This window comes from Nanorana parkeri, unplaced genomic scaffold, assembly GCF_000935625.1.
Source record: "Nanorana parkeri isolate BGI_ZX_2015 unplaced genomic scaffold, ASM93562v1 scaffold1746, whole genome shotgun sequence".
In the NCBI taxonomy this organism is placed as follows: Eukaryota; Metazoa; Chordata; class Amphibia; order Anura; family Dicroglossidae; genus Nanorana; species Nanorana parkeri.
The window spans coordinates 246,930-261,239 of NW_017308014.1; positions in this window are offsets into that span (position 1 = coordinate 246,930).

Genomic DNA, 14,310 nt, shown 5'->3' on the forward strand with positions numbered 1-14,310 from the left:
GTACAGAAGAGAGGATATTAAAGATGGGTGGGGTGCAGTGCTGTGACCCATCACTAGATGGAGCTCCTTCCAGGTGATGGCAAGGACATTTGCACGAAGTTTGCTGCGGCAGTGACCGTGGATCCAGTTCAGATTTGTCATTATTTATTAATAAATTACATATTTGAACAACAAAAGACCCGTAAACTGAGTGATTTATGTGCCTATTATGAAACCTCAGCAGGCCCAACAAACACCTCAATATGAAAATATATGAAAGGGATTGACTCATTGTGTGATTGATTGCTGCTATATGCTAAACTCTATTGTTTCCTATGTGAAGTGCACTGATATCAGGAGCGTGTAGACACGGGAAGTGCTCTGATATTGGGAGTGCCTAGACGCAGGAAGTGTGCTGATATCGGGAGTGCCTAGAGGCAGGAAGTGCTCTGATATCGGGAGTGCCTAGAGGCAGGAAGTGCTCTGATATCGGGAGTGCCTAGATGCAGGAAGTGCTCTGATATCAATGTCTAGACGCAGGAAGTGCTCTATCAGGAGTGCCTAGAGGCAGCAAGTGCTCTGATATCGGGAGTGCCTAGAGGCAGCAAGTGCTCTGATATCGGGAGTGCCTAGAGGCAGCAAGTGCTCTGATATCGGGAGTGCCTAGAGGCAGCAAGTGCTCTGATATCGGGAGTGCCTAGAGGCAGCAAGTGCTCTGATATCGGGAGTGCCTAAACGCAGGAAGTGCTCTGATCTTGAGAAAAGAGGCTGCTGAAGGAGCGCGCCTGATTGGCAACTAATTATGCTGCTGATTTGCTTGTCCTCCGATGTAGTTAAGATCCATCTATACCGTTAGCATTTTGTTTGCTTTGCCTAGAATGGAGGAAAGTTGGAACCCCTGCCGGATTTTACCGCTATCCATTGGAGAGGTTTCCCCTCACTTCCTGTTCTGGGGACAACCTTTATCAGACAGGAAGTGAGGGGGAAATCTGCATTAGGGAAACTGACAACAATAAAAGGCTGACAGAGGGACCTCTCCTCCCCTCTTTTCTCTCTCCCTCCTCTCTTCATACACCGTTCTCCTGCACCTCCCGCCCTCCTAGCATAATATCCACATACCCCATATGAGAATTTCCTCAAAGAGCAAGAAAAGCAAAAGGCCATCAGACCATCCACCACCTTCCACCGAAATCTTTTTGGGCCACAATTGTACACAAACCTCAGTTACACCAAATGTGATTCTTCTCCAAAACACCTCATACTTCCCTTCTTACTGCCCGTGTATTAAATATTAGACATGTGCACTGCCAAAAAATGTGTTTCCTTTTAAATTCGTATTTGTGTTATTTCGTTTTTCGGGATTCGGGTGTGAAAGTCAATTCGGATTCGGACGAAATTCGGTAGCGGTAGTTCGTTCGAACGTTTGTTTCTTATTCGTTTCGTTCATTCGTTCGTTTGCAGCAAAGTGACATTTGAGGGGGAAAAAAAATGTTCTCCTCTAATGTCACTTTGCTCCAACGAACGAATAAGAAACAAAAGGAACGTTCCAACAAACTACCGCTACCGGATTTTGGAAACAGAAATTCGGATTAGTTTGCATTAGTTATACCTGGAATTCGTATAAATCCGAATGTCCGAAAATTCGTCCGAATTTCGATTCGGAACGAATCGCACCTGTCTATTTAATATCACACCAGCACATCTTCTCATCCATCCACCTGGCCTTCACTCACCTGGCCTGCCTCACCATTGCAGTCTCAACTACACCATAAGCAGCTTGATGTCGCTTCGTTTTCTGTTTCTTGCATCTAATTATCGTTATAGTAATTGTACTAAAATAAAGGATGTGATAATGATGTATAGATACACTTTTACTGCATATTAAACTCACTATGAGAATTACCCCTGCCCCCCCCCCAAAAAAAAAGACCTACATAGCAAAGTATGAGGCGACACACCAAACACCGGAGTCTGAAGGTTCTGCGTATACTTTATAGAAAGATATAAAGTACAATTGATATACCTGACATAATGCAAAAGGTAATTATTAGACCTAGTATTACAGACTGGTAGGCTACAATACATTTTTGTTCACAGGTTTAGAAATACTTGAAAGTTGAACTCCATTGAGTTGCCTTTTGATATAAAAAAAAAAAAAAAGATTTCTTTCTCATCCAATGAGGGACACAGGAAATCTCTGGCCATTGGGTTATGCTGCCACCTACCGGAGGACTGGACACGGGCAAACAAACTGTAGGCCAGCCCAGGATACCTCCTTGTATACCCAGCATACCTCAGTCTTGTTTTTTTTTTTTTTGCTGGTGCCTAAGGGGTGGATGTCCTTTTCAGCTCTGCCTATTTTTTGCCATTGCACCTTTTATTTTCTTCAACATTTTACTCTTCCTTACATCGCTGCTGGAGTGTTTGTCTCTTGTATTGCAACTATCTGGCTTGGCCATCCTCATACTTGGCTTTTGGAGTGCCACATCCGGACCCCACAGGACTGGACATTGCAGGGATAACCTGGGAGTGACCTTGGGGCACTGTGTTCCGTATTTAGCACTCTCCGTTCTGGTAAAAGTTGGCCGTGAAGCACCTTCCAGGTCCACAGCTGTTGGTATTGCCTCAGTGCTTGCCCTGTCTCTTAAGGCCGGTTGGGCTGAGCACTAGAAGATACCTCCTCTACTTAGGTCACTCAGAGCCTTTAAAACTCTCTGTTGCCTGCAGGTTTCTAATGTGGAAAGGGTTGACGCTGTGGCACTGGGCACGTATGTAATATGCTGGGTGGACTGTCGAGTATTCTATGCATGTTATCACTTACCTGATTGGCCGCCAAGATGACAAGAGGGCCACTCTTACATCTCTGGTACAGGCACCCCTGGAGTAGAGCAGATGGAGTGCCATGGGTCCAAGGAGTCTTTATCTTTTAAGAAACTTCCCTTTCATTTTCCTACTCCCATGCCCTCCTTGTCGAAGACCCCTGACAACGTTTGTTAACCTTTGGGTACATTTGGACAGCTTGCATCTCAGAGGCTTGGATGGGTTTCTCACCTTCAACCCCACCTGATTCAACGCACTGATTAACAGAACTATACTGAGCCTTCTCGAGTCTCCTAGGCTGAAGTGGTATTGCCCCAGTTCCCGCGGAAGAACAATTTCAAAGCTTTTTCTCCAACCTGTTAGCTGTTCCTAAACCCCCAAAAAAGGAAATCCGCTCCATCTTGTCTTCATTTAAGCTCAGAAATTCTGCATGGAATCCATATGGTCCATCATCCCCTCCCTATATTGAGGAGGTATCCCACAATGGCACCTTCATTGGGGAGGTATCCCACAATGTCACCCCCATTGTGGGATACTTGGACAACCTCCTGGGAACAGTTGGCGTGGGCTCTATCAGACAACGTGATTTTGACTGTCCAGACATTACAGTAGTTCGGATGGATCCCAAATCTTCAGAAATTCTCACTGGAGCCGACTATCATTTGAAATATCTGGTCCTAGTCCTGGACTAGACAGACTTTTTCAACCTATAGCACCTGGACTCTACACCCGGGGGTGTTCCAGGACCTGTGTCGCAGGTGGGGGAGGTTAGATGTAGACCTCCAGCTTCATCAACAAACTAGTTGGTTTGCTTCCAGGTACAGGGATCCTCTAACAGAAGCAGTAGATGCCGTGGTGGTTTCATGGGATCAGTGCACACTGTTCTAGGCCTTTTTCCACGTCTACTTTGCAGGATCGAAATTGAGGTCATTCCAGTATTCCTCGTTGCTGGAGGTGGGAGACGGACCTGGTGACGCTCCTGGTGGATACTCTGTGGGCTCATCCAAACTGTCATGATATTTTGTTGAAGCCCTGGTTTTGAGAGATAGGGGCATCTCTAAATGTGATGCTAAATGCTAGGATGGTTACTTCCTATAAGGTCTATCTGCAGATGTGGAGGGCATACTGAGTGTCGCGGCTGTTGACCTATGAATTTCTCCATTGGACGCATTGTCTCCTTCCTAGAGTTGGGCCTGGGCCAGCGTTTGGCTCTCAGCACTATTGAAGGCCAAGTTTCTGCCTTTTATATTCTGTTTGTGAGACCCTTTATTCTATGTACAGGGAGTCTCCCTCGTAGCTCTTTCTGTTCATTCTCCTGTGACTCCGTGTGATCTGAATTTGGTTGTCTCTTCACTTCAGAATGTTGCAGGGAAAACACATTAAATATGTTTCACTCCCTGATCTTTCCAACAAAGTGTTATTCTTGTATCAATCACCTCTCTGAGGCGAGTGTCTGAACTGGTGGTCTTATCCTGGAAGGAAACCTTTCCGTTTTGCATAAGGACAAGATAGTATTGAGGTCCGGGATTTCCTTCTTGCCCAGGGTAGTTATTGCCTTTGACCTCAAGCAGGACATGATTCTTTGGTCCCTCTGACTGGCTCCAGTTCACGAAAAGGAAATTGACCTCTACTGTCTGGATGTGGCTCGGACTATGAGAGTCTATCTCTCAGCCACTTCTTTCAGGAAGACTTATTCCCTTCTTGTAATGCCAAATGCTAAATCTTTCTTGGGGTCCATTGAGGGACACAGGTCCTACCCCCTCCGTTCTGCTGTGCTAGAAAACTGAGGCATGCTGATAGTAGGAGTGGGTATCCTGGGATGGCCTAGAGTTTGGTGGTGGGGGGGGGGGGTTGCCAATGTCCAATTGTCCTGTAGACAGCAGTATACCTCAAAGATGAAAGACTTCCTGTGTCCCTCAGTGGACTCCAAGAAAAAGTACAGTGAGTACAAATGTCCTATATCTATACAGTTGTCACTGGCAAGGGAAATCTTCCAATAGCGGAAACTTGTTCTGGTGAAGCTGTCTGGGGAGCTTACCTCTCACTTCCTGTTGTGTTTGTGGGACAGGAAGTGAGGGGGGAGGTCACACTAATGGTGCAAATACATGTAAAGCCACACTACTACATCAAGGCGCCGGCATCTTCGGCCATCTTGGTTGGTGAGGCTGGGATGACGCAATTCCCGTGCATGCGCACAAAACTAAAACACTGAGGTGTTGGGGGAATGTGCCCTATTCATGGCCTTCAGCCATCCAGAGCAGTACCCATAAGTAGGAACGGGGGTTGTCGTGGTGCGCGTGCAGGACGTATTAGTTGCAAAGGTTGCGCAGCACCATGCAGGACCACACAGAGAGGATCATGGGAGTGGGAAGGAAGGTGAGTATTTTACCAGTCCAGGGGGTGGGGTTTACTTGAAGCACAACTTCACTAAACGTTGAATCTTGTTTAATTCTTGCCATTTAAAAAAAAAAAAGGCATGGGGGGTGGCGCACATACATTCACCGGAATGGTGAATCTTGAACCCGCAGGATTCACTTTGAACCCACAGTAGTGGTAAACGTGATCCCTACTGACAAGTTCTCCACCTTCCCCACCTAATCCACAGCTAAAAACCGACATTTCGGTCTTCACAATATTTAAAGTGGAATGGCGAGAATGGTTTTCGTTTTGGATAGCGTGATTTAAAGTTAGAACCTCTGTCAAGTTTTTATGGCCGTGTCTCTGTTGTAGAGATTCTCCTTCACTTCCTGTGTGGCCACCAAAAAAGGAAGTGAAAGGGTATAGCGAAAGGCTGCCAGAGAAACTAATCCATACCCATGCAATCCAAAATGTCAAACAATTTGGACTTGTGCTCCACCTCAAATTCTTTATAGGAAGGGGCGTTTTGGCTTTTAAAGTTGATATTTATAGGGGAATGACTTTCATATATATTTATATTGTAATTAGGATCATGCTAATGTGTTATATGCAGATCTCCATGTAAACAGAACCATAAACATGACAGCTGCCCTGCGTTGCGTCACCAGCCCGGCAGCAAAGCACGCTGGGACTTGCGGTGGACCACGTGATCCTTCACACCAAGCAGCAATGTCATCTGCCCGGAGTGTAAATACGGTGGGCGTGACCGCCCGCCTTTGAATCAACAAAACGGGCTCCGCCCACTACACCTAGCTCTGAAGCTTCGCGCATACCGGAAGTAGGCTTTTGTGACGCGATGTTTATGTGTACAACGTTCAGCCGCGAAACAGAATATTAAATGTAATTTTATGTAGCATTATCCAGTGCATGATGTTATTCATCTTGTGGGCTTTTCAAGCAGAATCAAAGTGGTTTCGAAGCTTATTACCGCGCTAAATAAAGCTCGGTGGTTTTAAAGTAAAAAAAAAAAAAAAGTAACGGGTGCGGGTTGCTATTGGCCTCCATTCTGATCACGTGCTCGTGTTGGCCCACTCGGACGCTCTCCCATTGGACGCTCGACCTTCTCATGTGAGCGCCGTCCTCGCGAGACGCCCCACCCCGAGCTGTCTCGGAGAGAGAGAGGGGAGCGCGTCACGTGACCCCGCGCGGCCGCCATCTTGTATTGGGATCCCCGCACACACAGATCGCACACGGATTATACTCGGAGGTGGCGGCGGAGGAGGGCAGCGTGACGTTACCAGGACTACCGCCGCAGAGAGTGGAGGAGGGGGTCCCTCCGGGAGGAGAGCCGGGGCCCGACCACCTCTCCGCCCAGCTGAGGAGCGAGACCCGCTAGAAACGCGGAGCAGGCCTGAGGCCTAGCGGACACCACGAAGGCCTGTTGAAGACCCCCTAGACACAGAGACAGCGGGCCTGTGACCTACCAGAGACCCTCATATATCGTACTGAGGGGCTGGTGTAATATAAAGCAGGCCTGACGCTTACAGGAGGCCCCAGAAGACAGGCCTGAGGCCTATAGGGCCCCCATATATCACACTGTGGGTCAGTCACACCACATAGCAGGGCAGAGGCCTACAAGAGACCCCAGATAACAGGCCTGAGGCCTAAGGGGTCCCCCATATATCATACGTAGGGCCATTCATACCTAACAGCAGGCCTGAGGCACAGAACACAAGCCGGAGGCCAAACACAAACCACTGAGGCCTATTGAACACCCCTAACATATAGAACGCAGGCCAGAGGCCTACAGAACCCATCCACCCCATATATCATACTGGAGTACTACAAGTCAGGCCCACCGTACAAATCTACTGTAGGGGGCTGCACACTCTAGAGCCACCAGAGAGCCTCACACCTCTATTATAGGGGTCATTACACTACAGAGCAGGTCAGAGCCCCACCGCACAACCCCACACATCTATTATAGGGGGCCGTCACACTGTAAAAGAGGCCTGAGGCCCTCTGGAGACCTCTCCATATTGTAGTGGAGGGGCCACACTATAAAGAAGTCTAACAAAGACTACCCCAATATACACAGAGACCTCTCGGACACCATAAGGCAGGTCTGCAATTTACCAAAATCCCAGGCAGAAGCCTACTTTAGACCCTCACACAAAGAGCCAATAGTATAGAGCCCAGGGACGTTGTCCTTATAGTAGAAGGTGGGTCAGGAGACTCTTCCCCCCCCCCCCCCCCCCCCCCAGCTATCGACAATTGCCACCACCCCCACACCTCCCTAAGCCCCCCATCCCCAAAAACCTACCTACACGGAACGGGAAGATGAGTGACCTAGCCAACCTCAAAATAGTCTCCCTTAATGTGAAGGGCCTCAATGCACCAATGAAACGTTCATCCATCCTTGGTGACCTCTCCAGACAGTCAGCCTAGTGAAGATGGGCGCAGAAAACTCCCCCCCCCCCCCCCCCCAAAGATCTCACATACACCCTTACATACAATTGGGCAGGTGGGGAGTTCCTCCATACACACGCAGGTCGGGTGCCTACCTGCCAGCCCTTAGGGACCGGTATTAGGGCATCCAATAAATTGCCCCCTATTGTTGGATGTGTGCCTCAAATACCCTTCTATAGAGAGAGAGAGAACAACGTTGAGTCTAATACAGCCTGAGCACCACATGTTATAAGGCACCCCATTAGGAACCAAAACTTGTACGACCCCCTTTCCCTCCCCCCACTATATTTGGCATATATTGGCCACCCCGTGTAGCTATTTTTTCTAAGCGGCCCATCTGTATTCCCGGGTTTCTGACCCCCGTGGGTGGGACTGCTATGTGCAACCGTCCCCCTCTTCACCCGTGCAGGCCGAACTGATTGCCGGATATCGTACAGCCGCGCACACAGCAGAGCGCAGGCTCCCGAGAGGCCGTTCGTCTACATTTCAGCATACGCGTACCCGCGGAGGTTATACAGCCACACACATGCACAAGCAATTAGCGGAGAAGACCGCCGACAGGCCGGAGAGACATCAGCAATAGCCCGCAGCAGGATCGGAGAATCCGTTCTATACCTGTCTAAGGCCACAGCCATGTTTACAAGGAGCGGAGTGTGACCGCATGCCTATACGCAGGAGAAGTAGTCGTGATACACTCGCGTGTACCGGCGGCAGAGAATCGCCCAGCTCCTGCTTTTCTCAGAGCGGTACATCTGCACGTTTCGTAGCAAAAGTCTCCAGACAGGAAACCTTTCTAAGTACCTAAAGTGTTTTCTTTATGTTAATACAAATATATATATATTGCATAACATATGCACGCACTTGCACAGGGGTATATACGCGAGTATATATAGCGAGAGACGGCCAGGACTCGGAAACACCGGCGGGAAACTCGATTTGACCGTCTGCTCCGGGGGGGTTGAAGACGTGTTTGGTGGTGGACTGATCTCGGACTGGCATTGAAGGGTTAATCTGGACACTTCTGGTGGTTAAAGAACTTTAATTTTTAAAAAGAGACAATAGCAGAGGCTAACGCCTTCGCCAAGGGCTCAGCGTTCTGGACGGTGAGTGGACTGTCGGGGGGGTTTTCTATTCTGATACACTATTGAAATCCGACAAGTTCAATGCTCAGGCTGAGCCGTATCATCACCCCTATTATGTGTAATGGGATCTGATGGATCGGGATCACTTCATGTAGACTGGATTCTTGGACATCTTATGGCTGTTTCCAGTCCAGAGGTGGTTAACGTTTCACATGGCGGTATTCATTAATATGTTTGGCGGGTATATGTGTATGTCTGGTATGGTATAGAATGCTCATTTGATATGGGATGGGGGGATGGGGGGGCTCATGGATATGATAATTGAGGGGGAGGCAACCTCAGCACTCCAGCTGTTGTGGTACTACGAATCCCATGAGGCATTGCAAGACTCTGACAGCCACAGGCACGATGAGATTTGTAGCTGGAGTGCCGAGGTTGGCTACCCTTGGGCTAGACTGTATCTTTTGAATTGATTGCATGTCTGTGGGGATTGATTTTGGGCAGTTGTAGAAGTAATATTGTTGCTGAAGATTGAATGGGAAAGGTAACTGAAATACTTTTGTTGTACGGGGCCCCCCTCCAGTCTCCTAATATACTCCGCACAGACCTCAGATGAAGGGCAGGCCAGTCCGCAGTGCTTCTGTCGAGTGACTACAAGTGCTATAGGAATGAATGAAAGTGTTATCTTGGCTCTCATTTCTATAGCACTGAGGGCTCATTCACATGGCTGTTTTGGGCCCAAGAATCAGCAGGGAGGCTCAGCCGTGGCTCCTGTCCTCGATGTGTGCAGGGTGCTAGCCGTGCCCGCTCACATCTAATGGCACAGCCACGCAGTTACATGCGATTAGGGACAGATGAGCGACCCATGATGCACGCTGTCTGCATCCAGAGCGGCTCATCTCTGTCCCCAGTTGCATGTAATTGCTCAGATGTTCCATTATTTGTGAACACAAGTGTATCCCACAGCACTCCTTACCGGTCTGCCCCTTGGAATGGGTGCTGAAGTGGCTGCTGATGGCGCCGCATGAATCCAAATAGAAGAAATCCGTCACCAGCGCACCGGAGTGAAATATTCAAATGACGTCTCTATTGACACATACGCATCATGTCACATAGAAAGTAACGTTTCGGGGCCATTATGGGTCCCTTCATCAGGCTCATTATTCGGATCATAAAAAGCTTGATGAAGGGACCCATAATGGCCCCCGAAATGTTGCTGTCCTTGTGACATGATGCAGATGTGTCAATAGAGACCATTTGAATTTTCCATTCCGGTGCGCTGGTGATGGATTTAATCTATTTGGATTCAAGCGGCGACATCTGCGGCAACTTCAGTACACATCACAAGGGGCAGACCAGTAAGGAGGGCGGTGGGGGATGCACATTGGTGTTCACACATAATGGAACATCTGAGCAATTACATGCAACTGGGGACAGAGATGAGCCGCTCTGGATGCAGACAGTGTGTGTTACTGGTCGCTCGTCTGTCCCCAAGTGGGTGTTCCTGCGCGGCTGTGCCATTAGATGTGAGCAGCCACATCCAGCAGCCTGCACACATCAAGTACAGGAGCCACGGCTGATCTCACACACACCTGTGCTGATTGTTGGTGTCGTCTGACCTAAGTCGGCCATGGGAATGAGCCCTACATGCTACAGAAATGAATGGGAGACCCGAGATAACTCTTCCATTGACTCATCTCACTTGTAGTCACTCCTGCGCAGCGCAGCGACCTAGCGGAATAAATGTAAACACTGCAGCTGATAACTGATCAGTATGCAGACTTCATAGATAGGAGGGGGTGGGGAACCTACACAGGGCGTCTGCGATATAAATGTAAACTATTTAATTATAGACCGAATAAAACCTGAAATATAATGCAGTCTGTCAGCAGCAGCCATTCCCTGTCGCATAGATTTATCACATGTTCATCCTGCCAGGAGATCCATTATCTTTTCACTTCCTGTGCCAGGCCAAGCTGACCAGCAAGGGTTGTCAGGGACAGTCAGTGTGGTTGGGACAAACCTTAGAGCACTGCCAGTGGTGCTTAGAGCAGCTCGCCTTTGTTCAGAAGCCCTCAGGGGCAGGGCCCTCCTTACCATCTTGTCTTGAATTGTATTGTGATTGTAATGTCTTCCTTATATTGTACAGCGCTGCGCAAACTGTTGGCGCTCTATAAATCCTGTATTATAATAATACGGCTTAGCATGGATATCAATACAGCTAGTTTTGAATAGTGGAGGTTTGAACTTCTATCTGTGGCTCCATTAGAGAGATTCCACTCACTTCCTGTCCTGCTTGACAACTGTTTCACCAGACAGGAATACAAATCTGTAGGGCTGCAACAACTAATCGACATAATCGATTATAATCGATTATTGAAAAAGTTGTCAACTTTTTCAATAATCGATTAATCGACTTCCGATCAGTTGGCTCTGTTCACGGCTCCACACACGCTGCACGCCGCACCTCCTCCCCACCTCACGCTCGCCGCTAGACAGGTTCTAAACTCTAAACATAAGCCTTTTCAATTCTGTCTGTTAGGATTGGAAAATTCAGTTCACTTGCTTTTGTGTCTGTGAAAAAATAAATAAATCAAGACTTGCTGTATTTTTCTTGAAGACGTTTCGCTGGTCATCCGAATAGCTTGAATGAATTCTGAATTGAGAATGCTGGTCGGATGACCAGCGAAACGTCTTCAGGAAATACAACAAGTCCAGTTGTCTTGATTATGTAATTTTTTTACAGATAAAGGGTGAGCGGCTCATGAAGGGCTTCCAGCGTCACCGCTGTCTGTAGGGTAGATGGGTCCCTGGTATGGAGATGGGGGTTCTGGCGCAGATGTCGTGGGCTCATTCCACACCAGTTGAAGGTCCAGAAGGTGACACATTTGTGTGACAGATGGATTTCTGGGTCTTCAGGGAAGGGTTCTTCTCAATTCATGGACCGTTTACACTCAGGATTATGTCTGTGAGAAGAGGTGCCCACAGAGATTATATCTTGGGGTATCTCCTGTCCTCTATGTATGCCGCTGTGATTATAGAAGTATCTATACAAGTGTGACTCTGTGGTATGTGACATGTCTTGGATGGGTGCCAGGCATGCTGTCAGACTACCTCCAGGCATTTCCTGTTTGCCGGCCCACGTGTAGTCAGCTTGTCATTGTAGAGCATTGTGTCCTAAATCTTAAAGGCTCATTCACACAGGTCCTTAAACTGTCAATCTGGAGGTGATTGTCCTCCTGAGGCCACTATCCAGGTAGGTTGGATATCCTTCCATGGACCTTAATATTTGCAACTGTAGTCACAGTATCATAGAGTGGCTTGGAGATGGTCCTGTAGCCGTTACCTTGACCATACTGAACTGTAATGTTCTTTCTTATCTCCTCCTCAGACAACTCTTTGCTTTTTCTGGTCAGTGTGGTCACACGATGATACTAAACCGTAGTGACGGAATTTAAATCGGCTGAAAGGTATGGTTGGTTTAGATCAGAGCTAAGCAAACCTTGGCCCTGCAGCTGTGGTCCAACCACAAATCCCATCATGCATCTGCCTCTTGGACTCATGCAGGGCCTGTCCATCTTTCAATGCCTAATGGATTTTATATTTGCACCATAGCTGGGGGGCCGGAATTTGCCTCCCCCTGTTTTAGACACTGAATGCTCTCAGCTTAGCAGTTTGGTTTGGATTATTGTCCACTAATGGGGTTGGTTTTATCGCATCTGTGTACAGTTTGCGTTTAGTAGCCAGCGGGACCCAAAACAGATATTTAACGTGTGGTTGATGTTATGGGACTGACACCCCCCCCGCCCCACCTACTGTGTCTCTGAATGCCAGCAGTAAGGTCTCAAAGATTGTGCCAGCCCAACATGCTTCATATGAATTCTTTATGGGTTCATGTACACCGGAGTCAGTCCCCGAAATGTCAGAGTAACCTAGTTGTACACATTGATACGGAGACATCATTTTAATGGCCTTGTCACGTAGTAGATGTGGGACCTTAGAGGTGGAGACCTCATTGTAATGTCCTTTGTCACATAGAAGTGGTACCACGGAGGCCAAGGCCTCATTTTAATGTCTATGTCACATAGTAGATGTAGGACCTTAGAGGTGGAGACCTCATTGTAACGGCCTAGTCACATAGTAGATGTGAGACCTCAGAGGCCAAGACTTCATTGTAACAGCCTTATCAGATGACAGAAGTGGGACCTTGGAGGCCAAGGGCTCATTGTATCGGTCTGGTCACATGGTAGAAGTGAGACCTTATTGTACCGGCCTTGTTCTATGATACAAGTGGGACCTCGGAGGTCTTGACCTCATCGTATTGGCCTTGTCATATGGTAGAAGTGAGGTCTCATTCTAACAGCCTTATCAGATGCTAGAAGTGGAACCTTGGATGGAGGCCAAGGCCTCATTGTATTGACCTTGTTACATGGTAGAAGTGATACCTTATTCCAGCTTTGTCATATGGTACAAGTGGGACCTCAGAGGCAGAGTCCTCATTGTAATGGGCTTCCATGTCAAATGGGAGGTCTGCTTTTTCTTGTCAGTCCCCCATCTCACAGATGGCATTAAAAAGCCCATTTGTAAAACAAAGTCAGCTTGGCCCCCGGTGTCTGACGTGTCCGTTCATCCCATCCATGACCAGAGAGTGGTGACCGAGCATTCCAATCAAAGGTGTTTCCGGGGGGTGTATAGAACACCACCACCCTTCCCCTGCCTACAGATTCCACCCGTCCATCTCTTCCCCCTTCCCCCTTATATATAGATCTCGCCCCTCTCTAAAGCTGGCCATACACTGGTCAGCCGAGTCCTGGTGAGGGCCAGTTCACACTGTAGAGTTGCACTAAAGGCGAGTTACCCGTCTGTTTAGTGCTATGCACACTAGGGGCGCTGTTGTCTTCCCATTCATTTTGAATGTTACCCCAACATGCCTCTCAGGGGGTGTGCATTTTTTTCTCCTGCTATTACGGTACTGTGCGTTACAGTACAACGATGCATTCCGGAAAGGGCATTTGGGTCCAATTCAGAATGAATGGCAGTTAAGCACACCTATTGTGCAATAGCTTACATTAAATGCATGGGTACCATGACCTTTTTAGCTCAAGGCTGTATTGTGAACCAGCCTTGTGAAATTTGGCCCCCGGGGGGGAACTCCCTCGGCCGGCATGAGTCAATTTTTCAGTCAGCTTTTGTCCCCGAATTCTCGGCCGAGCAGTGAGCGTAGGCAATCAGCTGTTGGGGTATTCTGACAGTGGCACAACCGCCATTATTGATGTACAATAGACCAACCGGGACGGGGTCATTTTTGTTTTGTTTTTATTACCCCATCCAAGCCGTCCCAATGTATGGCCAGCTTAAGGGCTCAGTCACACTAGATGCAGTGCGTTTTGGCCGGAACGCACTGCCTTGCATTGCGGCCGTCTCACTTTTTAGTGGGGCGTGGCGGGCCATTCAAGTGAATGGCACCGTAGCCACGCCCTCCGGCCGCAATGCGATCCGCCGCACAGGATCGCAAGGCACATTGTGCCTGCGGTCCTAACTTGAATGGCCCGCCACGCCCCCTCCTACCCCACTAAAAACTGAGCTGGCCGCAATGCGAGGC